The 23,860-nt window shown below is 45.9% G+C and overlaps 1 protein-coding gene across 1 annotated transcript in view; it reads left to right on the plus strand.

Moving 5' to 3' along the window:
• Positions 1-23,860, plus strand: part of HPSE2 (heparanase 2 (inactive)) — a 113,659-nt gene that overhangs the window by 32,885 nt on the left and 56,914 nt on the right. The window lies entirely within an intron of this gene.

Consider the following 23,860-nt stretch of genomic DNA (forward strand, 5'->3'; position numbering starts at 1 on the left):
TCTCTCCTGGGCTGTTCCTGTGCAGACTCTCCTGCACTCTGAATTTACAGCACCATCCCTTGGACAAGTGACCAACAGCCAGCTTCAAGCAGTTGTATTTATGATGCGCCAAGCAGTGGTGAAGATGATGGTGTTTATATGCTAGTCAGATCTATGTGGTGGGATTAATGTACTGCAAGACCTGGTGCTAATGTTTCCAGAGTCAAGAGCATTTCACTGGCAGAATTGTCACTAGGAAATTTGGTGCAAGTCATGGCTGATGGCTCACTGCAGATTGTGGGACAAGCAGGGATGCTCCTCACTCATGTATCTTCCTTCCTCATGCTCGCCTCTGTCCTTCTGGCTTTGTGCTTGGCCAAATGGTAAAATCCCTCCAGCTCCTGCCAGGAGCTGAGTACTGGCATCAGAAATGAAAGGCATGGGTGCCTCATGTAACCCAGCTTGCTGGAAGACAGCGGGCACCCGCTTTTGTCCTTCTCTCCCTGCCTTGTTGGGTGGCATCACTTCTCAGCTGGCCTGAGCATGGGATGGCAGCCCAAAATCCTGCTGGGGCACCCGCTGATGTGGGCATGGTTTGGACACCCCCTCCTAATGTAATTGCTTATTCTGCCTGCGTGCTGTCTAACTTCAGCACACAGCTGAAGATGTATTGATTGCTGGAGGGTAATTATTTCTTGATTCTTATGGGAATTTATGGGAAGCTTAATGCATCAGTGGAGTTGTCTGAACTGGAAAGGTAAATCAGGAAAAACAAAAAACCCAAAACCACACAGCAAAAATGTTTGGGCTGAAGCAAGCAATCCTTCCCCTTCCACATGGAGAAGTGAACACTAGGCTTTTTAGACAGAAGTATGATGATCAGTGCTAGTGTGAGCTAGCGGAGAGTGGGCTTATGAGCAGATGATGGAAGAGGAGAGAAATAGTGAAATTCGTATGTTACCATGTCCAAACTGAGCAACCGGAAAAAGAGTAGGAGAGACCAGAAATTATTTGAAGATTTGCTTCCCTTCAGTGTTTTAGTGGAACTGAGTGAGCAGATATTGGCAGGCTGTATTCCAAGCTGAGGTTATTTCTTTAGAGCATGTTCTGGCAAAGGATTTTTGGCTACAGCCCATCCTCAACCTGAATGACTGGGTGATACCATGGGGAAGAAATCGGCTAACAGCAAATCATGGATCTAAATTTCAGGCAGTTGTTGACTGTGCATCTGTTATGCTACCTTCTTTATAACTCTCCATATTGTAATCCAGTGCTTTTGGCTTTGACCTTGATAGGATAAAGCAGAACTACTCTTACCCTTAAATGCTGCCCCATGAGAAGTGTGGTGCTTATATGCACCAGCAGGAAGGGTCATCTGCTCCATGGGAGGATTGAATCACTGCAGAGGTGCCTGGGCAATCTCTAAGCATGTGCTACCCAAGCATGCCATGGGGATCTCATGGTTTGGGAGGTACTCTGGCACGTGTGCTGATAAGTCACATGTGCAGCTTGGGAATACCAGAGACTTCAAATGGGAGCACATCTGGATACACACAGAGCACGTCTGGAGCATCAGAGTTGCTGCATGTTTGTAGCATCCCTGTATTGTGTGTGCAACGAACTGCTTTCTAGCCTTTCTGTAGCCTCTGGGGGAACCTTTGTCACATCTACATGAAATAACATTTGGGAAACACCTTCCCTTCTTTGCCTCTGTGGCAATGCTTCACATGTCCATCAATGTGAGCAGCAGGGCTGTTACACTGAAGGATGAGCTGTGTCAGGACTTAGTGCGAGTGCTTCAAGGTTGCATAACTGGTTGTGTTGCCTGTGTTTTGTCCAATGCTCAGGTATCCAGTGGTGTCTCTGAGAGATGTTTGTCACTGTGTTTTGCTGGGTAGTCCGGAGGGCCTTTTGTATCTTTGCCAAGCGCTGGTCTGTTGTATCATTTTTCCAGGCACGACACAGCACTTGGCACAGCAGCCCCCCAGGCTTTGCCCTTGTAAAGACTCCAGATTTATTCCCTGGGATGTGACTGTGCCCTGGGAGGGGGATTTGAGGGTTGCCCACTCTACCAATGTGCATGTGGACAATGCAAGGGAAAAAATCAGGTTATGTACCAGCACCAAATTCTTCAAAATGTGCTACGCATATGCACTTTGAGCACCTTCCATCCCTCTTCCCTGCTTTGGAGTCTCTTGACTTCTTAGAGTGGGAAGAAATGGGGGATGCGGGATACACCCTTTTCAACTATGTCTGGCTGTATAGGATGATGACTATGGCTTCTTGTACGCCTGGCCACCTATCTGGAGCAATTTTGGGGATTTATGCTGTCCTGTGTGCACAGACAGACAGTACTTCTCAAAGTGCACTGGGTACGTTGACATCCCCAGTCTCGGCAAGAGAGCGACTCTTGACCTTTCAGCACTTGCCACTGCTACCTGTGGTGTTGCCAAGCCTGTGCTGCCTTGCCACGGGGAGGGGAGCACCCTCCCACGTCCACGGTGTGCAGAAGCAGGGGGAAGCTCGGCTGGGCACCTCGTGGCATCTGGGAAAGAGCAGCGTGCATCTGGCTAAGCGGGTCCCTAAGTCCTAGGTGCCTGAAATAAGACGAGTAGCACTTTCATTTGCACATTGTCTGATGCAAAGTGATCGTGTCTGTAAATGGGCACAGTTCGGTTTTGAATAAATAGAGGAAAAGAAAATAATTTTCTGAGCTTACAGGTAGAGATAGGAAAACCCAGAAGAGGCAGGAGAGCTCTGGAAAGTCTCTGGAAGCAAATATCCTATACATTCAGCACAGCTTGGCTGCACGAGTATCAGGGCTGATTTGACTGGGGATCAAATAAGTCCTTGCAGGGAGGTGACACTGAAGACAGATTTTTATATTGGGAATCAAATACATTACTGGGTTTGAACAAAACCACCATCAACTGCTATTTAAGAAGGTTTTCAGAATTTCCCTGGTCTTACACTACCTTTTGTAAATGAGGAGACAAAAAAAAAAGGGCAAGTATATTACTAATTTAAAACAAATATTTCACTGTTAATGTTTCAGAGCATTTAGGAACACTACTTTCAGTTGTTTTCTTCCTAAATAACAAAAAAATGCCCTTCCTTCTGTATCTGTTTCATGATGGGAAAGTTTCTAAGTCACCTTATCTCTGTAGGTATCAGAAACATCACATATGGCACTGCCTTAATGTCTTTTTTCTTGCAATTTCCTGGATTGCCTGCAATGTCTTTGTTGAAGCAAAGCATATTCAACCACTGGAGAGACTTGTAAGAGCGCTAAATTAATCTTTTCTCCTGAGCTTTGCGAAATAGGTTAAACCAACATGCAGTACTCATGGATGTTATAAGCTCAGACACGCACATAAAATGCGAGGCTACTGAATGAAGAAATAACTGCTGTTCACTGTTTCAGCAGCTTATTGTAATTATCTCTTTATTTTCTATGTGACTTTTGCCAGGCAGAGATTATCAGAAGGTTGAAAATGAGTTTAATATTGAAATATCTGTGTTACTGTTTGTGCAAAGCTCAAAGTTTCTTCAACAGCCAAATAATGCGAAGGGAGAGCTGAACTTGAGAATACATAACACAAAGCACATTAACTTACTGGAAACCTGGGCACAAGAGCTGTTCTTTGATACACACAGCCAACCCCTGTTTCCACTGGTCTCGGTGAACATTTGCTTGTTCCCAAATGCTTAGTCTGGTATGACTAATGAATTTAAAGTCTTCTGAAAATGCTGGCTTCACCAAATACTTCAATACATGGAAAAGCTTGTGCTTTTAAATCTTGATACTAATACTTTACCTCAAATTTTTCACCTCCTGTGCCATGCTCATTTAGGGACTCTCACAAGTTAACCCTGTGCCACTGTCACACTTGTACTGATGTGCTACCCTGTGTGACTTGGTGCTGCAGTTGCAAGACAACCAAGAAGTGTTGGGCAAAGCATTCAAGGATATGTATATTTAAATATATATTATTTCCACTAAAAGAAAAAGAAATATGTTCATTTCGCGGTAGACGTGTATAGCAGATTTCTTAAAATCAAGTGTTAGTACTGAGCAGATCTGGACCCAGTCCAGGGTGAGGGTTGTGTGGTACAAAAGAAGGAGAAATAATCTGTGACTATCTCCTGCTTCCATGTCCTGCAATTTATGGTGAGAGCTGCTGCTAAATTGCTGGGTGAAGAGCCTGAAATGTTATATCAAGCGCATCTTACAACGCTGTGGTTAGTGGAGGGAGTGACTGTCCTCTGGGGGGACTGAGGTTCAGCAGGAGCAGAGATCTTGATGAGCTCTCTTGGCTGCTACTGTGCTGAGTCCAGTTCAGGGTATCTTCAGCAGACTGTGGCAAATCCTGTTTCTGCTGAAGAGGAACACGTGGGTTATAAACTGGGTTTTTCTGGACACTCATTGTAACTGGAGTATTGCTGCGAAAGGGTGGAGACCTGTGGCTCTGCCATGAAACACAGTGACCCATGCTGAGGGTGAGCCAAGGGCAGGTGTAGTAAGACACCCTCCTCTTCTTCCTGCACCTTCCATGGCTCCCTGGCATCTCTGAGGCTGTCTGAAGCTCAAGAGAGTTCAGGTACTTTTTCCCCTTTTGTTCCTGCGTGTGGCTTTTCTCCTGCATTTCAGAAGGAAGTTGCAAAAGAGACAGTGAAAAGTCCATCTGTTCAGTGCCGCTAGCCCAAGCACGGTTGGGGAAGCTAGAATTCCTACAGAAGTTACTTTATATGGTGGGATACTCAGCCCATATATGTAATCTTTGTGGGACTTATGTCCTGTGGTGAGTCAGCCAGATCTCTGATTCTCCAGGTCAAACGCCCAGCTCTCCAGAATCTCAGCACCATGGTCTGGAGGTGCAGATCTGCCCTTAAAAGTGGTCTGTAATGTACAGTTTGATGAGAAGCAAAAGCTGCTTCCCGTAAGTGGGGGATCGAACAGAGGGACTTTGCATTTTGGCTGCAGCTCTCCCACTGCAGAAGAGTGGTGTTAGCTGGTCATGAGGCTGAAAATGGTCCTGGAGGAGCCCAGGAGCAGATATCTGCACAGATATGCCAGGCTCATCTTCCTAGCTAGCTCCCTGGCCTTGGCCAAACCAGGTAGTGCATCATCAGTGCCTCTGGACGAGTTGCTCTGGTCTTGGGAAGGGGCCTCCAGGACTGGTGCAAGACAAATGAGTCGCTTCTTTTCCTCCTCTCTCCCCAGAACCGCATGTATCCGTGTGATCTATGTGTCTCCGGATTTTAGCTCGTGTTCACTCTGTGGAGAGCCTGATGGCTTCTCTGTTTGCCTTGGTGCTTGCCTTAGCACATTGTTCTTGCTGCTGACAGTCGTGGTGGTGGTGGTTTTATTTGGAAAGGGGGGCTAGGGGCTGGGTGAGGAAGACAGCAGTGAGGAAGAGGTGTCATGCTGTGCGGAGCCAGTGCTGCCGGCTGGGCTTCCTGACCCTGGGCAGGCAATTCCCACCCGTGCTGTGCTGCTCAATGCGAAACACAGAGACAGGGAATGTGTTAATGGGTCAGGAACCAAACAGGTTGGAGATGTTTGGAGCATTTCTGCAGGGGCCGGAGACCCTGACTTTAACCACCTACTGACAGGTAAAAATCTGCCTCCCTCATATCTGGGAGGCATCAGGCTGCTACCACCTGTGAGAGGAAACTGATAACTTAAGCTGAAGCAAAGTGAAAACTGAGGGAGGTGAATGCAGCTCTTTGGATGATGTGGGATACAATCACTGCTCTGCGAAAGCTTAATTGCCTGTAGGTAACACGTGTGGTGCTGCAGACGGGAAAGAAAGAAGCACACGGGTTTTCCAGAGGCTTGCTCCCATCAGTTTGGTTTTATTTTGTGGGTCTTTAAGGGAGGATGGAGCAGGAAAAAGAGCTGGATCTTTTGCAAGCTTGTGCAGATCGGTGACTTCCACCAAAGCTGGGAAGAATGCTCCAACTCCTAGTGGGTGGAAGAGATTTCTGTGTGAGAGGGGCTTGCATGGGCTCAGCTGCTGCTGAAGACACATCTTGAAATAATATGCGGCTCTTGATGACACCTCCTCAACACTTAGTAAATTTGACCTCTTCTTTCATGTGCCATTATACTGCCTCACATGGCTGCACAGGCAGCTAGCACGTTGAATCCGAATTTTCTGTTTTCAGGCAAGGAACATGTGCTCTTTCGAATTGAACGTTTATGCTACCAATGGCTGGGTCTACTTCCCATCACCTGGGAGGCGGGAGGTCAGTTCACAGGAAATCTCATTCTCTGTCACCCAGGAGAGTTGCCATCCATCACACAAAGGCGGGTTTGGTTTGGTTTAAAACCCTTGTGTGTGCTGAGCGGCACAGGTGCTCAGCCCCTCCTAGAAGCACTTTATCCTTGAGTAAAATGTACTCGTCCTCAGTGTTGTTAAATAGCTTTTATAAACACCATCTGAAAGTGCTCTGATTGTACATGACCTTCCCCCTCTGCTTAGTGTCATCTCATTAATCTATCTATTAGGTGAATAATTCTGTTTCGTGAGCAGAGCAAATATAGAAATTGCACAATGAAACACATTTAATATATTCAAACAACTTTTTCTTAATATAAAAACAATCATTTGCCATTCATTTTTCATGTTGTGTGGAGTATTTGCAGGCCAACATTGGAAACAGGCTGGTAATTTGGTCCTCCTTAATTCTGGCACCTGTAGTTATTTTAGAACTACAGGCTGTTTTCTGTGGCTTTACTGCTCTGTAATTCAATACCCTTTTAGGACCTTAATGCTGCCATTAGTAGCAAATTGGCCTCTATTCTGAATAAAACTCTTTATTACGTTTGTTTGCTTAATTTTTATTAGAGAAGGGTTGCCCAACAACCACAGGGAATGAATTTCCTAGGAGGTACAGGGGCAGTGCCTGAAATCCCTTTCCCGTAATTGCTGGTGTGAGCAGGAAAGCCTGAGTTACTCTAGGGATCTGCGGGGTGCAGATGGTTAGCTCTGGGCTTTAGGTAGCCAGGCTGATGGTGATGGTAACATCTCATGAGCTCCTCTCTGCACCTCTGAGTAATGAGCTTCATTACCTAATCTGTGCACAACTGAGGGCTCAAAGTCCTGTATATACTCTCTCCGCTAACATGTTTTTCATTTTTCCGTTGCAGATTTTTTGTCCTGAAGAGATAGTTATTGAAATTTGTATTCCTTCACCCATTTTGTTGACCCTTTTCTTTGCTAGTGTAGCTTGCCTGGTTTTGCCTTTCTCTGTGTTCATACTAGCAGGGGGAGGATGAGGGCTGGAACTGGGGCTGTGAAGGGAGGAGGGGATGGTGCCTGTGCCCCTCGCTTTGTCTCGGCGACTGTCATGCTCACCAGAGTGGTGGTTTGCTCCCAGGGAGGAGATTGCTCCCAGATCTCTGTGGACCAGAGGAGAAGCCCCTTAAGCACCAGCAACCCCAGCTCCCCAGTTGCTGGGGCAGGGGGTGCCGGGGTGCCTGAACAGGGCTGGTGCCGATGTATATACCTGGGGTTAGGATGGGTGCTGGAGGAGGGAGCTTGCTCCTCCTGCCGTGTTTTGAAAGGAGCTGCCTAGTCCTCCTGCGTCCTTCCTGGCTGGCCATGGTCCCCCCCATCTCCTGGGCCAGCTCTGCCGTAGAGCTAGGAGAAGATGCTCAGCCATTCAGTCTCCAACTCCTTGGGAAAGGTATCAGTGGAGGAGGTCAGTAGGACTGGCTCACGCCACCAGTGCCCAAGGGTGCCGGCCAGCATGGCTCTGTCCTGCTGCTGTAGGCTGGCGGAGTTGTGGCAGTGGTCTCCCCAGGCCCCTGTGCCTCGGGATGATGGGATGAGCTGGGAGCAAGCAAATCCAGGGAAGTTTCCCCCTCTCTCTGTGCACCATTTGTTCTTAGTTTTACAGGTCTCTAACGCAAAAAAAATTAAGACTTGTTCAAGCAGACATCTGAGTATGAGAATGAGCGTGCAACGCCCACCTACGCCAGTGTGCTGCCAAGTGCCTCTAGCACAGCAAAGAGCTCAAACGTGCTGATTTCCAGCATCCCTGGCTGCTTAGAGGGAGGCAAAAAAGACCTAAACCCCATATGCAGTGAAGTTGCCTGTTATATAATTACTGCTCCAGTCTTCTGCTCCCAGCAGTTGCTCTCTTTGCTGAAGAGACCGAGGTCTATGTTGCTCCTTTAAGGTCCTGAGTTAAGGTTTTACTGCTTTACTGCAGACATTTGCAAGTAGTCTTGTACGTTTGCGTAATTTCATTTCTATTTCTCCTGTTTCTGTAATGACAGGTAATCCTAGACAACGCATCCAAACCCTTCTCTGTAAAGCTCCGGAAATCAGTCATACAAAAGTTAGAAAATACCCAGGCCCAGGCGACCTTAATTCAGTTCCCTTGCATATATGCATTACAAGAGTATGCGATCATGTAATTAAAAACTATTGGCTTGGCAGGACCTTGGCTTACTCCTTGCACAGAACAAGATAGAGGACTGCAAAAAGAGAGGGAATGTTTACTTGTAGTTAAGGCACTGGTGAGGGATGTGGGAGAACTGGATCCTAACCCTGGCGCTGTCACAGGATTCCTGTGATGCTGGGCAGAGCCGATCCCCCTGCAGCCACAGAGGGTGTTGAACTCCATTATCAGCAGGTCGCCTACTCTAGCTTTTTGAATATTCAACCTTCCAGTGTAAAAAAAAGTCCGTTAGTGCTGGTTATTTGTATAAGATATGAATCTGAATAAACATATGCGCAGACAATTGTAGGGAAAGGACGAAAACCTCTTATCGGAGGTTTTACTCCAGATTATTTCCTTCTGTAGCCGCTCCAGAACCCATGAATGAGGCTGGCTGTTTTCATGTTGGAGCTCTCAAGCTTTAAGGGCTCTCTGTGTCCAATTAAACAGTAGCATATCTCTTGAATATTAACACATTAAAAGCAATATACTTCCAGCAAAGAAATCTGATCCTAATTGGCCCTGGAATATTTTATTTTCCAAACTGAGCTGTGAGCCGTTAAGCTTCCTTTTTTAAGACTAAGCAAACACTACGTTCTTAGGGGAAAGTCAGCCCAAGGAATAGGGAAAAATAGACTCTCAGACCGTACCTGTCAATCTTCCCTTTTCCAGTGTTTTGCCCAGAAACAAGCACAGGAACTAATTGACTTCTATCCCCTTCTGTCTTTTTTTTCCCCTTAACATAGTGACTCAAATTAAAACAAAGATAAAATTCCAGGGGAAGCTGGCATTAATCAGGGTTTGGATTAAATTAAATTAAGTGCTTTTTATTGAACTCAGCAGTATTAGTTATTAAAACCAGAAGGCCTTTCCCAACTAGTGTAAAAAAGCAAACAATGACTCATACTGTGGCATAGATTTTATTGGGAAATTAAAATGCTCATTTTCCCTTATTCTTTCCTTTTTTCTTTTTCTTTTTTCTTTTCTAACTTCAGACACACATGTAAACAACTGCTGGTGAGCCTGTGCTTGCAGACCCCTTAGCTATGCTGTCGTTGCTGGCACTAGGGCTGGCTCTGCCAGTGGTGGCACCCGATGGTGGCAGAGTGAAATGGTGCTTCCACAGGTCTCCTGTGCCCTTGATGTCAAAGTGTGGCTTGTAATTGATATAAGGACCAGTCCTGCATGGTGCTGAGCTGGCAAGCACCAGAGCTCGAGACTCTAGGCTTCATTTAATGGCAAGCAAGGCTTAGCAAGGGGCTTTCAAAGGCAGAACAGGGATGCCTGTCCTAGTTTTCCAGTGTCTTCCCCACCCACAGTCAGCCATGCTCTCACCCTCTTTTCTTGCACGATGCTTATTTTGCCAGAGCTTGTCCAGTTCATCCCTGCTGGGCCTGTGATCAGGGATATGAATACCCTATTTATGCCATGCAATGCCAGGTCCTATTATTAATCCTTGAGAGAGGGATGAATCTCAGCTTTTCACATTCATGGGGTGGTGATTTCCCTGGAACCACCTGCTCTGCTCCCAGGAAGGACAGAGAGATGTGGCCAAGCTGATGCTGTGGCACGGCAGCGGACCAGGCGAAGCTGTGCTGGTGCGTGGTTCTGGGGGATGGAGACCGTGCTGGAGCCTGGCTGGCACTGCCAAGGATGCAGAACACGAAGCCCTTCCAAAAGCATCCGTGAATGTGGAGCTTGCGTGTAGCTGGGATAGGAAAATGGTTTAGGAGAACGCTTTGGAGACTAAGTAATCCAGTCTTTGCACCAAAACAGCTGTCTTCAACAGTCCATAGAGGACAGGTTGTGTCCCGGCAGAAGGGAGTACAACAAGCATAATCCTTCTTCTCCAAGACAGGAGATCTGGGTAATTATAAACTGGTCGCTTTGATAATGAGGAAGATACTAGAGCAAATTATCAACCAATTTAAAAACACTTCTAGGATAATAAGATGACAAGAAACATTGGTCTAACCTAGACCAGTCAAGAACAATTTTTTTTTTTTTTTTACATCCATTGATCTGGGAAGGTAATAGTAGCTGTGATATATTTTGAATGTGAAGTAGTATTTGTCTTAAAATCAAACCAAAGACACTTAGTTTGGATGAAATCATTACAAAATAGGTGAAAAAATGTATTCAAAGAATAACTACAGCTAGTTCTCTGTCGAACTGGGAAGATAAATCATGTAGGAAGACTCAAGGGCCGAGTCCGGTATTATTCAATAGTTTCATTTAACTTATTTAATTCCTTCCATTCAGATTCAATTTAGAGGGGTTTCAAACAAGCACATTTCTGTTGTTGATTCCCTGTGGCATGTGTTTGTTAATGAAGACAGCTGAGAAGAAGGGACATCAGCGGGTGAGGGTATACAGCTCTCCCCACCATCAGGACAAGGGTGCTGTGAGATGCTGCAGTTACTGACCTGGACCAGTCCAGGTTTCAGCCCTCCTTCCTCCCCCAGCACAGGTATAACCTACGGAAAGGGCTTGAAGATTGAGAAAACAGCATAAATCGAGAGCTCTTGACCAGCCAGCTCCAATTGCTTTACAGATAGTATAAAAGCTTTGAATTCAAGGCAGCTGGACTGAAGCACTGGAAAATCTGGCTGTAGTTTGGTTGAAAACAAAATCTATTTCCCTCAGGTGCTGGGCAGGTTGATGTTACCAATGCAGTGGCACTGTGTAAGATGTTATGACATGACTGGTGCAGAAGCATGCCTGGGAGCGTGAGGGTCAGCTACGAGTTTGGCTTTTGTGGGCAATGCCTGATTGTTTTTTTGTTGTCGTTTTGGGCTATTCGTGGCCAGTTCAAATAGGAATTGCTTTTAGCTACACAAGGGCGAGACAGAGGAGGCTTGCTACGTCTTGCTGTAGAGGAGCATGCCTGGCGAAAAGCCATCTTTGTGTATCTGCCCGCTCCGAGGTGGTGCGTACTTGTGTGTCCCAAGTGTGTACATGAAGGAGGAAAATGTTTAAGAATCTGCACAGCATAGGAACGTGAGGCACCTTGCGTCTGGATTTCGTTTGAGGGAATTAAGAGCTGATCCTTAGCTGGAATATGAATCAGATCTGATTGTGTCTGTGTTGACTAAAAGAGCTTGTGTGATGTGCATGAGCCGGAGCTCAATCTAATGTGGAAAAGTTTGATCCAGACCTCTGTTTAATTTAATACTTGACTATTCTACCTATTTTAGTTCTGACTCAAAGTTCAGCGTTCTTTTTCGTCGACGGTTGTTTGTGTTAGCAAAGGACATGTGTGCAATGAGAGGAGAAGGACCTTCATGCACCCAAACCTCAGTGAGTCCAGCAGAAATTCGTTAGTGGGCTCTAATATTTTGTCTCTGTTGCTAGAGGGACTGGAGGAGCTTTCCCTTCACCCTGCTGCCACGATGGTGGGGGGGAATTAATATCCTGCAACATCCCATCAAATCCCCAAATGCATTCATAGCACTGGGTTAGTAATCCATAGTTTTACAAAGTTTTAAACTCCTAATATATTTCAGATATTTTACGTGCTTCAGTAAGTCTATTGTGCTATATTAAATATATGTTAAGGAAAAGTCCCATGATTAGTTTTAGTACCTTTTGATATCTAAATAAACACTGACTGAATAAGAATATCTATATCAAAGCAAAAATTTTCAGAGTATTTCAAAGAAATACAATTTAATGCCCTTAATATCATCTCCTTTAATGGGAAACCTCTCTCATTACAATCATTCTTGGCTTTTTAAGGTCAGTAGGCAGTAATACAAAAATCTTGTCTGTCTTGCATAATAACATTGAACAAAAATTCTTATTCAGAAATTCCTACTTAAAACTCACAACTTCTGGTTGAACCAGAGCAGATTTTAATAAAATTTTCTATTCTTGCCTTAAAAAGATAACATGTGATGGAGAATCTTCCACAATGTAGATAAATTGTTCCAATGATTAACTGCCTTCACTGTATATATGTATAAAAAGGAGGCTTATTTCTAGTACATACATTTGTCTTGCTTCATCCTGTCTCTAAAAATTGCCCTGGCTTTGATAAATTAAAGTATAACTTATAATTAAATAAAAAAAATCTTTTTATCGTATTCCGGTGCTTAAGAGGTGATTGACGTGCTGTCACTAGAATAAATTGAATAGCTTGAAGTTCTTTCGTATCTTGCTGTGGAGTTGTTATGCCAGCATTTCTAGGAGCAAAGCCATCTTCCATTCATCTGCAAATTTCCCCTTGCTACAGCCAAATTGAAAGCTCTCATTTCCTGCCCCAAGGAGGTCTAAGTAAGTAAGAGAAAGTGAGACTTAATATTTTTTTTTTTAAACTAAATATACAAATATATAATCTGTACACTATTTTTTGGTGGAGCCCTGAAATTTTCCAGGGGGTTGTGGGTGGGAATTAGGCTCAAATATAGAAAATGTCAGGCTCCAGGTGTTGGGCTTCCTGGGTTTGTGTCCCGCAGAGCCCCCTTACATGCTGCATTCCCACAGGTGCCAGGGACCATGGGGCTGTGCAGCACCCTTGTCCATGAAGCTCCACGTGCCTTGGTAGGTTAAATCTGTGTTTGTAAGTTTGAGAAATAGATTGGGTCTTGCTTCTGATTAGCAGCCTGATCCCTCGGGAAGGTGCAGTGGTGAAAAACTGAGGCTGGAAAGTGCACGGGGGCAAGCAGATGGTGAGAGGAAGGGGCTTGTGCAGTGCTCAGAGCAGTCTAGATTTAAAAAAAAATATATATAAAATGTCCAGTTATAAAATTACACCTTTCCTTAGCATGCACATTTTCACCTCCAACCCCCAAATTTTCCACCACTCCTGTATTTGTGGTTTTTTTCCCCCATAAAAACAATATTAACCTTAATAATACAACCCTGTTACAGACAGCATTGCAGCAGGCTCTCCTGGGAGACACCCCGTGAAGCCAAGAAAGTATTGCTCAGGATAAGCACTCTCGTCCTAATTTCATCATCTGTGGTACTGTGACTAGTCTTCATAGCTGTGTGAATGATGATGACAGAATATGCTTGGTACCAAATCACATACAATTTGTGCTGGAAGCAGCCAGGGACTTGAGCTGATGCATTGCTCAGCTACTGGTGGTTCAGTCTGACCAAGGATTTCCAGTGTGGTTGTAGGCACAGTCCTTGATCTCTTTAGCACCAAAGCAAAATTCTTCTGAACCCCCGCTGTTTCACAGTACCATCCTCCCCCTCTCTGCTGTCATCCTTTAATTATAAGTGGCACTGTAAGCCTTCATTACTGGGACCTTTTCCCAAAGAACAGTCTTAAAGCAATAATGAGGGTGATGGCAAGTCTCATTTGGGTGTTTGCCTTCAGCCTTCCCTCCTTCTGGGGACTCCTTCTCCCTCCCTCGGAGGGATCTCTTGCATCTCTCACCTTTAACAGAGAGCCTGGACAGGAGTGCTGTGGGATTGCCAGTGCTGTAGGACAGCTTGGTGCTCATTGCTGACGGTGGATTTCTTGCGGCTCATTCATCTCAGCGCCCAGGGAATCCATCCAGCCCTGTGGCACCCTCGGTGCCCTTCTGGTAACGAGCTCCTCTGCTTAATTACGTAGGGTGGGAGGGAAGCTGGTGCTGGCTGTGTGAGTTGATATTTCCACTTTGTGATGTCCTGGTGCTGGTGTTCCCTGTGAGGTGAGGAGCAGTGACCAAAGCTCCCCTGTCCTGCCCGGCTCTGCAAGCCCCTGTCATTGCACTTCTGTTGCTGGTGTTGCGGCTGGAGACATTCCTCTGGCTCGTCCCACATAGAGCAAGGCTCTGCTGTGGGAACCTTCTTAAGTTGCTTCGTACACATGCCAAGAATTAATTTAGCTTTTCTGCTGTAGCCTTATCTTTTTGCCTCAGCCATCTACTGGCTCTACAGATCCTCTGGCAGGCTTCCTCCTTTTGATGTGTTTGAAAAAAGCTTTTATTAGTTTTTAAGGCTTTAGTAAGTTGTTTCTTAAAATCTTTTTGACTTGCTTTATTATGCTCTAACGTTTAATTTGCCAAAGTTTATGCTTTTTCTGTGGTGGTTTTTTTTTTTTTTTTTAGACAGTCTGCGTGGAACTCAGAGAAAAAAAGACTGTTCCTTACCCTGCAATAAGGTGGTTCTTGGGGGTTTGTTTCCCACATACATGTACCAACCTACTCTTTCTTCCCTTTGATCAAAGAGCCTGTATCCAGAAATCTTTTCTGCCAGCATTGTGGCATCTCTTTCCTTTCCATCCTCAGCCCAGGAGCCCAGGGGGCCACAGCAGTGCAGCAAAATATGCAAATAAAAAAGACCCCAGTGTCACTGTACTGGGTACAGAAATGCATCCTGACCGTAATAATGTACCCTGCCATAGCCACAGCCTTAGCCTGCTTTCTCCACGCTAAACACTGACCAGGAGGGTGATCTAGGGCGGCACCAGGCTGTGGAGGTCACTCCACGAACAAACCCTCAGTCGTTATTTCTCTTGAGCTGGACAGATCAGCTGTGTGTTCCTCTGATGCTGTTGGAGGCGCGTTAACCTTTCAGGAAACCTCTTCAGAAAAAAAGCCGTGTAATGGGCACCACTTACACTGATACCACGCAACCAGAAGGTGCTTGGCTGCTGTGGCTACGGATGCATCACCCCGCAGTGAATCGCTGACCACTGTTGCGGTGCAGGAGCAGACGGGCTTCTGGCTGAGAGCAAGCAGTGCTGCTGTTGCCACCCGTATCCATCATGGTCACAGGGCAGCAGCTTCCTGGGGCAGCTGTGGCAGAAGATCAGTGGGATCTTCTTGCTTGTGAGCATGGCACAGCCAGCCTTTAGTGGGACTGGTCATGCCTCTTTCCCACTCCTGGCCTCTGTTCTCCTCCTTACTCTGATTTATCTCTTCTCATCCCAGGACTGTCTAGCTGCAGAGTTTCATCCTCTGCTGTATCAGCATAGGGATGCCTCCATCACCAAGGTGGTGATGCCTAATGTAGGTCATATCTGTCCCCTCTTGTATTCCAGCCTGTAATCTGGGCATTGGGGTCTCTTGCCCCCGACAGAAGCCCACCTCTGAGCTAGCTGTGCTCGTGTGCCCATTGCTTCAAGCGCCAGCCCTTGTTTAATTTACTGGTGCATGGTTTCTTGGTATGTAAGTACATATTGCTAATTGCTAATATATAAGTACATCTTCTCTTTCCTTTCATAGATAATTATTTTGCCATTTCCTTAGCCCTCTCTGAAAGAACCACTGCTGGTTTCTGGATTCATGCATGGCATTTGATTACCTTTTCACAGGCGTATCTTTCGTAACTGTAAGTGTTATTAACGGCCATAAAATTACCCAGCCCTGAAACAAAGTGAAAATGCAATAAAAGCTTTAGCTTCAGTGAACTCCCAAGAGTGCGAATCCCAGAGAGGTGCTGGTGTGTCACGTAGCTATGTGTTCCCTTGGGGCAATCACGTCCCAAACGCTGGTCACAGCTATTGCTTTAAAAAGCTCACATGTGAGTTACCTCATGCACTTGGGCTGCTTGCATTGCCTTTGTAGCAGGAAAGTACATGTGCTTTTCTCCTTGTTGGACTTGTTAGTACCCTGAGCAGTAAATAGAAACAACCTGGTAGATCTTTCAGACAGGTTTTGCTGTTAGCGATGCTCCTGCAGTCCCCTGTCCTTGTTCAAGAGCACTGCAAGGCTGAGCTCCTGCTAAGTGAATTATCCAACTTCAAAGCCAGCTGCTTTGCAGCAGCAGAGCTGGTGGATGGTGTTTTTATTAGCGTTCACATCACCTTTAAGCTGCTTTAAAATGGCAGATTTAAGTTCCAGAAACATGAGGTTTAAGGGGTTTATGCTTTGCAGAAACACTGACTTGGGACCTCGTGGGGCAGATCCATGCTCGTGGCTTTCTGTAGGCTTGGAGCAGCGCCATGTGCTTTGGCACACTGTGACAGCGATGCTGCCTCCTGCCTGCCCACGCAGCTGTGAGGCTTGGGGGTGCCCGGGGATGGGGACCCCTCCATGGCATGTGTTCCTTGAAGTGGCTTCCCAAGGGAAGAGTGTCTCCAACACTGTAATTCAGTGCCAGCAGCTTCAGTGCCATTTGATTTTGTGCGGTTTGGATTGTCAGCTCTCAACACGGGAACACGGTTCTCTGATAGCCCCCTGCTCAGGCACTCAAGGAGCCCAATTCCCACTGATGGAGTCTATGAACAGAAGGTTAAATACAGCCTGTGTTAAGGCTGGGGCTTGAGCTCCCATGGGTTTCTGTCCTTGGGAGGGATTTATCTCACTTCATGAACAGGGTGATGGAAGAGATGCGGGGGAGAATAACACTAGGTGTTATGGTGTGTCCTCATTTTGGCTTGTTGCAAGTAAAGACAAATGGACTGCGTGTGCCCTGAGGATTTAGCTGCAACAGTGCATCTCTCATCACAGCAGACATGCAGGCTTTGGCTTGCTCAGCATTTGAGTGCTTCGGTGTGAAACTAACTAGAGATGGACACGAAATTTTATATGCTCAGAGATAAGCTGGGCATCGTATGCAAAGGAGCATTCTTCCCTGTGGCAATTTAGGTGAGATGATATTGGGGATAATAACGATAGGAAGAGGAGACTTGGGGCTGGTGGTTCTCGTAACGGCTAGTGGCTGCTTGGGCACGTGGGTGCTGCTGCGGTTCCACTGGGTTATGATGCACATGTGGTGGGGTATCATATTCTGGGGAGAAAAAGCAAGGTTTTCCTTTAAGTAACATGATGGGTGACAGGCAGGTGCAAGTCTTTGGAAAGAATCTAGAGGGCAAAAAGATGACAGCTAGTGGAGATGTTCATACACAAGAAAGCCTAGGAGAAAATGAAGGGATATGGGAGACTGCATGCAAATACAAACCTCATGCTTAGGGAAAAGCAATGCTTGTCCAGCTGGAGAAAGCGTGCATGTGGATACCTAGGAGTTAGCTGTGAGCATCACCCACAAGAATTCCATCCCTCTCAGGATGCTGGTGCCTCCTGGTGTCTGAAGGAAGTTTTTGTTAAAGCAATGTAGAGGCAGACACCCTATATGTTTTGGCTGTATGAGGGTCTCATTGTATTCTCGTTGCTTCCTTTAATTAAAAGCCATGCTAGAAATTAAAATTGCTGTTCTGTCCCTGCTGACACTCGTGATTTTAAAAATCAGATCTTTGTGTCCCAGCTGCCTCCCTGTGCTGCTGAGGAAGAGCTGTGTCAGGGATCCCAGGGGCTGCTCCATCCCTGGCCCTTACACCCACTCTGTATAAAAGATGCACACAAAACCAACCTTGTTTTGGGGGTTTTTTTTTGGTGTTTTTTTTTTTGTTTTGTTTTGTTTTGTTTTTTTTTTAATTGCATGGTGCTTGACCTCTGCTTTGAAGTGAGGAAGGCACACAGCTCTGCTACTGTGACTAACCGATTTTGCACCTGTTTCTGGAGTGGCTTTTTTAGGAGGTCTAAGAGAACCTGTGAAAGCTTTTGTGTTGGCAGCGAGCTCCTGGTGATCCCTGAATCTTAGATGCTCTCTCTGCTATCATGTTATTTATTAAGCAGCTCAGGCTAACCTTTTCCAGAAAAGATGTTTCTCGTAACCTGCCAATTCACATTACTTGCTTAATGACTAAGTCCTTGCAATTAAGTGGGGGATTGGCCTGAGTTAAGCTGGAAAGTGCTGTGAAATAAAAGATGCACAGAAAGGATAATAACACAATAGCACTCTGGGGTGTAGCCTGGGCAGGGAGGGGACCCGCGGTTTCTGTGCAGGATGGACAGAGCAGCATGCTTGCAGCCCATCTGACATGACTTCTCCAGGACTAGGGCAGGTGTGGTTAGTGGTGGAGAGCCTTGGGGTCAGGTTTATCACTAAGCAGGGCTTAAGTGGCACGTTATTTCGTTAACCTGCCTGAACCCACGGATTTACAATGGTAGGGCAAAGGTATGAAATAACAAAATGTATTGTCATTTAAAGATCAGGTTTGCCCTGGAGGTTGCAGTATCTGGGGCTTCTGAGCCTGGCTCATCAGTCACTGCCACTGTCCCAGGACTGAAGTGCAGCATCTTGGCTTCTGTTCTTCAAACTGCTACTCACAGCAGAAATAGGTGATCTGGTCCTCTTCTAACTTCTTTACTCCATTTAGGCAGCCCTGGTTTCCTTGGGTGGGCACTGGAATATCATAATATTTGTCATATATCATGCATGACCATGTGGAGATCTGTCCATTTTTGTCTCCCCTTAGCTCTGGTTACCTCATTAACGTTTCTGCTATACAACATCATGAAACAGGGATAATAGGGTGAGTTATAAATCACTGTCTGCTGTGGGAGTTGTGAACTGTGTATTTTAATGCCCAAGAATCCCATCTCGTACTTGATGTCTTTGTTCATGTGTTGACAGCTCATGATGGTCCATTTGTTCCAGCTGCCCCATGTCTGAGGCTCCCAAACCCTTACATCATTGCTTGCACCCTGTCCCAGGAAACATTTAACACTTCACTGAGTAGGCAGCAGTATAAAAGTGAATCTGGTGCACGTGTTTTTCATTTAAGAAAAAAACCCAAAATTCTCATGCTTTTTGCTGTTGAGTAAAATTCAAATTACTGAGGTGGCTCTGGGAGGTACCTGGCTTTGGCTATGTGGGAGGGTAGCCTAGCTGATGTGATGACCTTTTCTGGTCTTCATGTGGACTGAGGGTTTTTTTGTTTTGGTTTGGGTTTTTTGTTGTGGTTTTTTTTGGGGGGGGGTGGGGGTGGGGGGTGTTTGGGTTTTTTTCCCAAGAATTGTCTTCTGTGCATCGATGTGTGAATCAGATGCATGAACAGGAATGGCACTTTGGGCGTTACTGTAACCGAAGATCTCGGCACACTACAGGACAGAGTTTGGTGTGATCTCCAAGCTCCCCTGACTTTTCCTTGTGGCTGAGAGTTGTTGTTCCCTTTCAACTCTTCCTCCCTGAGCTCCTCATGCACCAGCTGAGGCACGTATCTACCGAACATGTTCAATATGCTATTTTGCCTGGATGTGTCTAGGTGGGAGGAGTGGAGGGTGCTCTACAGGGTGCTGAGGGTACCATATGCAGGGAGTACCCTGCGGCAGGAGCCTTCACAAATGTGGTCAGTTTAGTGGACCAAAAACAAGACCAAAAAGTTACTTGATTTGTGTGTTCTCAGGAAAAAAAAAAAAAAAAATCAATCTACTCCAGAGTCTCTCAATCTAATGGCTAGAGGCAGAACAAGAATCAGGGGCTGGAAGCCAATACCAGAGAATTCCAATTAGAAATCGGACACAAATATTTAGCCTGCTGCATAAACTACCTAAGGAAAAAAAAAAAGTGGCTTCTCTTTTCATCTTGTAATGCTTTATATTCAGTCTGGATGCCTTTATAGAAAATACACTTCAGCCAAATTTGAGTTATTTGGCTCAGCACATGGATAAGTGGGTGAAATACTATAGTGTGTGATGTACAAGAGGTCAGACAAGGTGATCTGATGGTTCCTCCAGCTTTAGAGCCTCTAAGAAGTTTTAGCGTGGCCAGAAGGATGGGGCCAGTTAAGGTGTGAGGCTGTGACTCCATCTGTGCTCTCCTGAGACTAGCAGAGGGTCTGTGTGTGACCCTGCCTCTTGTTCCTCTGATCTCAGGAGAGGATGCTCTGAAGAGAAGCTAAAGGCTATGAATTTGGAAGCCATACATAAAACTGAATTCCCATCAGTGGGGTTTTTTTTGGTTTTGTTTTTTTCTTCTTTTTTAAACCAGCACTTAAACCATGTGTGATCCAGCCCACATATGAGTTTGAAATGTTCCATTACGTTTTCATTATTTGTTTAAAAATGGGAATTCTCAAGATCTCTTTTGCTCTAATTACCTGATGCTACAGGGCTTCAGTGTGCCTTTTTACACTCTGCAGAACGTGCCCTTGGGATGGGACAAGTCTGAGTTCTGCAGCAGATGCTTTAGAAGAAAGTTGTTGGCATGAGTGGCTGAAAATAGAAGCTTGTTTACAAGGCTGGTTTTGCATTATCAGCTGTAGTGCTCCAATAATTAAGGCTGTGAACTTAATTAGCTCAACACTCCATAATTCTCTTCTGCCTCTCCAGGGGCTTGTCTGCGTACAGTTCTGTACAGCTTCAGCTTGTGCCGGGAACATCTTTATCCCAGGGCGGCTGCATTCACATGAGTACCACCTTAACTGCCATGAATCCCGTGCTCCATTTTCGAGTACACAAACCCTCCGTAGGGCTTTCTGGAGAGCTCATCCCTGGATTATTTGGCTGCTTTTATTAAAACCATACAGGCAGAAGTACCGATCTCTACTGAAGCATCAGCAGAACTGAATGATGCCATTGTTACTACTGATTGAAAGGGTGCTTTTACACTGGCTTCAAGCTTGTGTCTGTTCTTAAGTGGAAAATGTTTCTTAATGCTGAATAATGTAGTAACATTTCTGGCCAGCACAGTCTTTTTGACAATGAAACATTGCCACACTCTCAAGAACGGACTGGGGCTGCCGCTTTTACCTCTCCCATCTCGGTTAGGTGTCTTCTGAGCAGGACCCGACCCTGGGCAGGGGACTGTGTCCTCTCCAGCCCTGACCCAAACCAGACCATTCCCCAGTGACCCCACCGCAGTGTGCCCAAGCACATCCTGTGGCTGAGACCACCCTGTCCCTGGGCATCATCTCCTGTGTATTTCCTGATCCTCAGAGCCAACCCACGCACAACCGGGAGATGTTTTCCTTCTTGAGTGCGTGAGTTTCAGCTGTTCCAACTATCCCGTGTGTGCGTCCTTCCTGTTTGGATGGATACTTGATACATACACCTCAAATGGAAAGGGCTGGACATGATTAAAACACACAGTCCAGCCACAGGCATCCTTTTTTCACTCAGTGTCGTCCCCCCCCTGCCCCAAGTGAACCTAAGAGGTTGTAAGGATATTTAGAATTTATTGTGCAAAGCGTTGAGTAATTCTTCAACTGTTTTTAGATGCGGAGGGACAGACACAAGGTGCCTGCCGGTATCACGGCTGAGACTTGCTATGCTTACACTGAGGTACTTTCTATTTCTGCAGGAATATCTTGATATAAAAAAGTCAAACCTTCCTGATTTATTTGGACTTAAAGTTGGTATGTAAACTGATTAGCTTTATCAAAATACTTACATTTTTAAAATTCTTTGAACTCCCAGGATAACTGCTGTTCCAAGTTATTAACATTTAACATTAACATTTCCCCTTAATTACAGGGCTGTGATGAAAGCCTCTCTCCCAGCGGGTGCGTAGCTCTGGAACCAGTGATGGTTCCTGGCACATGATTAACAGCTCTGAATCAAGGCAGGACAGTTCCCTTGGACATACCACCTCTGCCAAGGGCAATGGTGTTCCCACAGTGTATCCGACCTCACCTCACCGCTGCTCACATACAAGCACAAAACCGTATTTGTTTTACTCTTTTAAAAACAGTGCTTGTGTAGCTCAGATGCCTTGAAAGTCAAGGTAAAAGCAAATATTGGTGTGCTGGTTTTCACAAGCCCTGTTGTTAAACGGTTATGTATGACGTGGTTGGCAGAACATCAGCAGCTAAAGCAAACGCACTCACACCCGCTTCTTTCTCATCCTTGTTCATACTGTGTAGACTTTCTGCTGCGCGCTGCCTTTCGGCACACAGCTGGGCTAAGCGATGTTGTCCCCGACAGTGTGGTGGGGAATGGGACTATGGATTTATCTTCCATGTTGTCTTTCATTCTGGTTCCCGAATGCTCCAGTGAGTTAATTGTTAGCAGAGGGAGAGGGTAGGGAAGAGCCATATGCAAAAGAGGAAGGGGATATTTTCAGCTGAGACCGAGGCAAAGACGCAAGCTGTGAAGAGCAGCGATACAGAGACATGACTTTCTGGCCTTGCAACGGGCAACGTTTCTGATGGGACTGCGAAACTGCAGGGCGGGCTCGCCAGTCAGAGCCGAGAGGGCAAGTCCAGAGCTGTTATGCTAGATAGCATAAAGGCAAAACTTGCCGAGCTTATAATGGATAATTTATGATGCAATCCTTGCAGAAACAGAGCCCCTCCATTTTGTGAAACAGAATGTCCTCTAGAAAATATTTGCACTTAGCTAGTACACGCAGATTCAAGGAAATTCTTTCAGGAGGGTTTGAGTCTAATAAAATGGGAATGTGTGACCTGGCCTGCACCATTATTTGCCCGGTTTTATCCTTTTGTTATTATTTCCAAATGTGGAATTCTCATTCTTCTACAATTCTGCAGGTGAAGCTAGGCCAAGAAAAAACACTGGTCTCCTGCAATCACAGGGAGCACCTATTAGGGCTGTAATGAGGCTAGCAACGCAGGCCCGCATCCAGAACGGCACGTGTTCCCAGGGGTTTGTGGAAACGTCCTCGCCAGTGCCCAGGAGCCCAGTCCCTGTGTGGCTGAAGAGGTGCTGGTTGGAGCGGTGGGACCCCTGTGGGGCTGGGCGACGTTCACTCTCAGCCCTTCTCTACGAGCAGATGGGTTGCCTTGGCCAAAAGAGCGCAGCGTTTGGCTCCAGTGTTCTGGGATGCAACGGCTTACAGATGATACCGTCCCCTCCTCTTCCAGGACGTAAATCCTCTGGGACTGAGGCTGTGCCATCCTTATGTGCTCGTGTTGGAGTGTTGGTCCTTGCGTGACGCAGAAGGCAGAGCTGTTGTAAGCACACTGCCGGCAAGCTCCAGGTCTTTTCTGCTCTAATATTTATGATTTTTCTTACCAAAAGAGCTCCTTTTAAAAAACGTGAATGTTCCTGCTTCTGCCTGCCAGATATTACAACTGGGAGAGCTGGATCCTTCAAGTGTGTCCTTGTTTCTAGTTATAAAACCAAATTTGGACAGCAACATGTAATATTTGCAAAGGGTTTTATGTTGGCTTTGTGGCACAGACGTGGTGGGTCCCGGTGCCTGGTGTTAACCGGTGGTCACTGGGGCTGTGGGCTGCAGCAGAGCCACTGCTAGCACAGTGTGGGGACTCTGTGGCTGCAGGATGAGGAGCAGTCAGAATGAATGCAATGACTATTTCCCAGAATGTAAACAGCCTCGCAGCTTAATGGCTCTACGTTGACGGAGATCAGGAAACACACTTTGTTATTTTAGTCTGAATAAGCTTATGCAGATGGAAAGCAGAAGCAACGTGTTTGGAGTCTCTGGTGTTCTCTGACAAGCCAGGTTGCACATGAGTGTGTTAACCTTGCCTTTGAAAAGCGCTTGATTTTTATCGGCTTGTTTACCAAACTGTCACAACAAGGCATAAAACCACAGAAGACTCACATGCTGATATGAGAAATGTGCGTGTTCTTGGTAGCGGAAGAGGAATAGGAGCTTTCTGCTCTTTGTTAAATGCGGTAACAACCCATTTTTTTCTACAAACTGTGGAGTGAGCTGTTGAGCGGGGAGCCAGGGCGAGAGGAAGATGTTCCATGCGACAAATTGCTCTCCTCTCCCG

The sequence above is a fragment of the Accipiter gentilis genome, chromosome 9 (genome assembly GCF_929443795.1).
Source record: "Accipiter gentilis chromosome 9, bAccGen1.1, whole genome shotgun sequence".
NCBI classification, from domain to species: Eukaryota; Metazoa; Chordata; class Aves; order Accipitriformes; family Accipitridae; genus Astur; species Astur gentilis.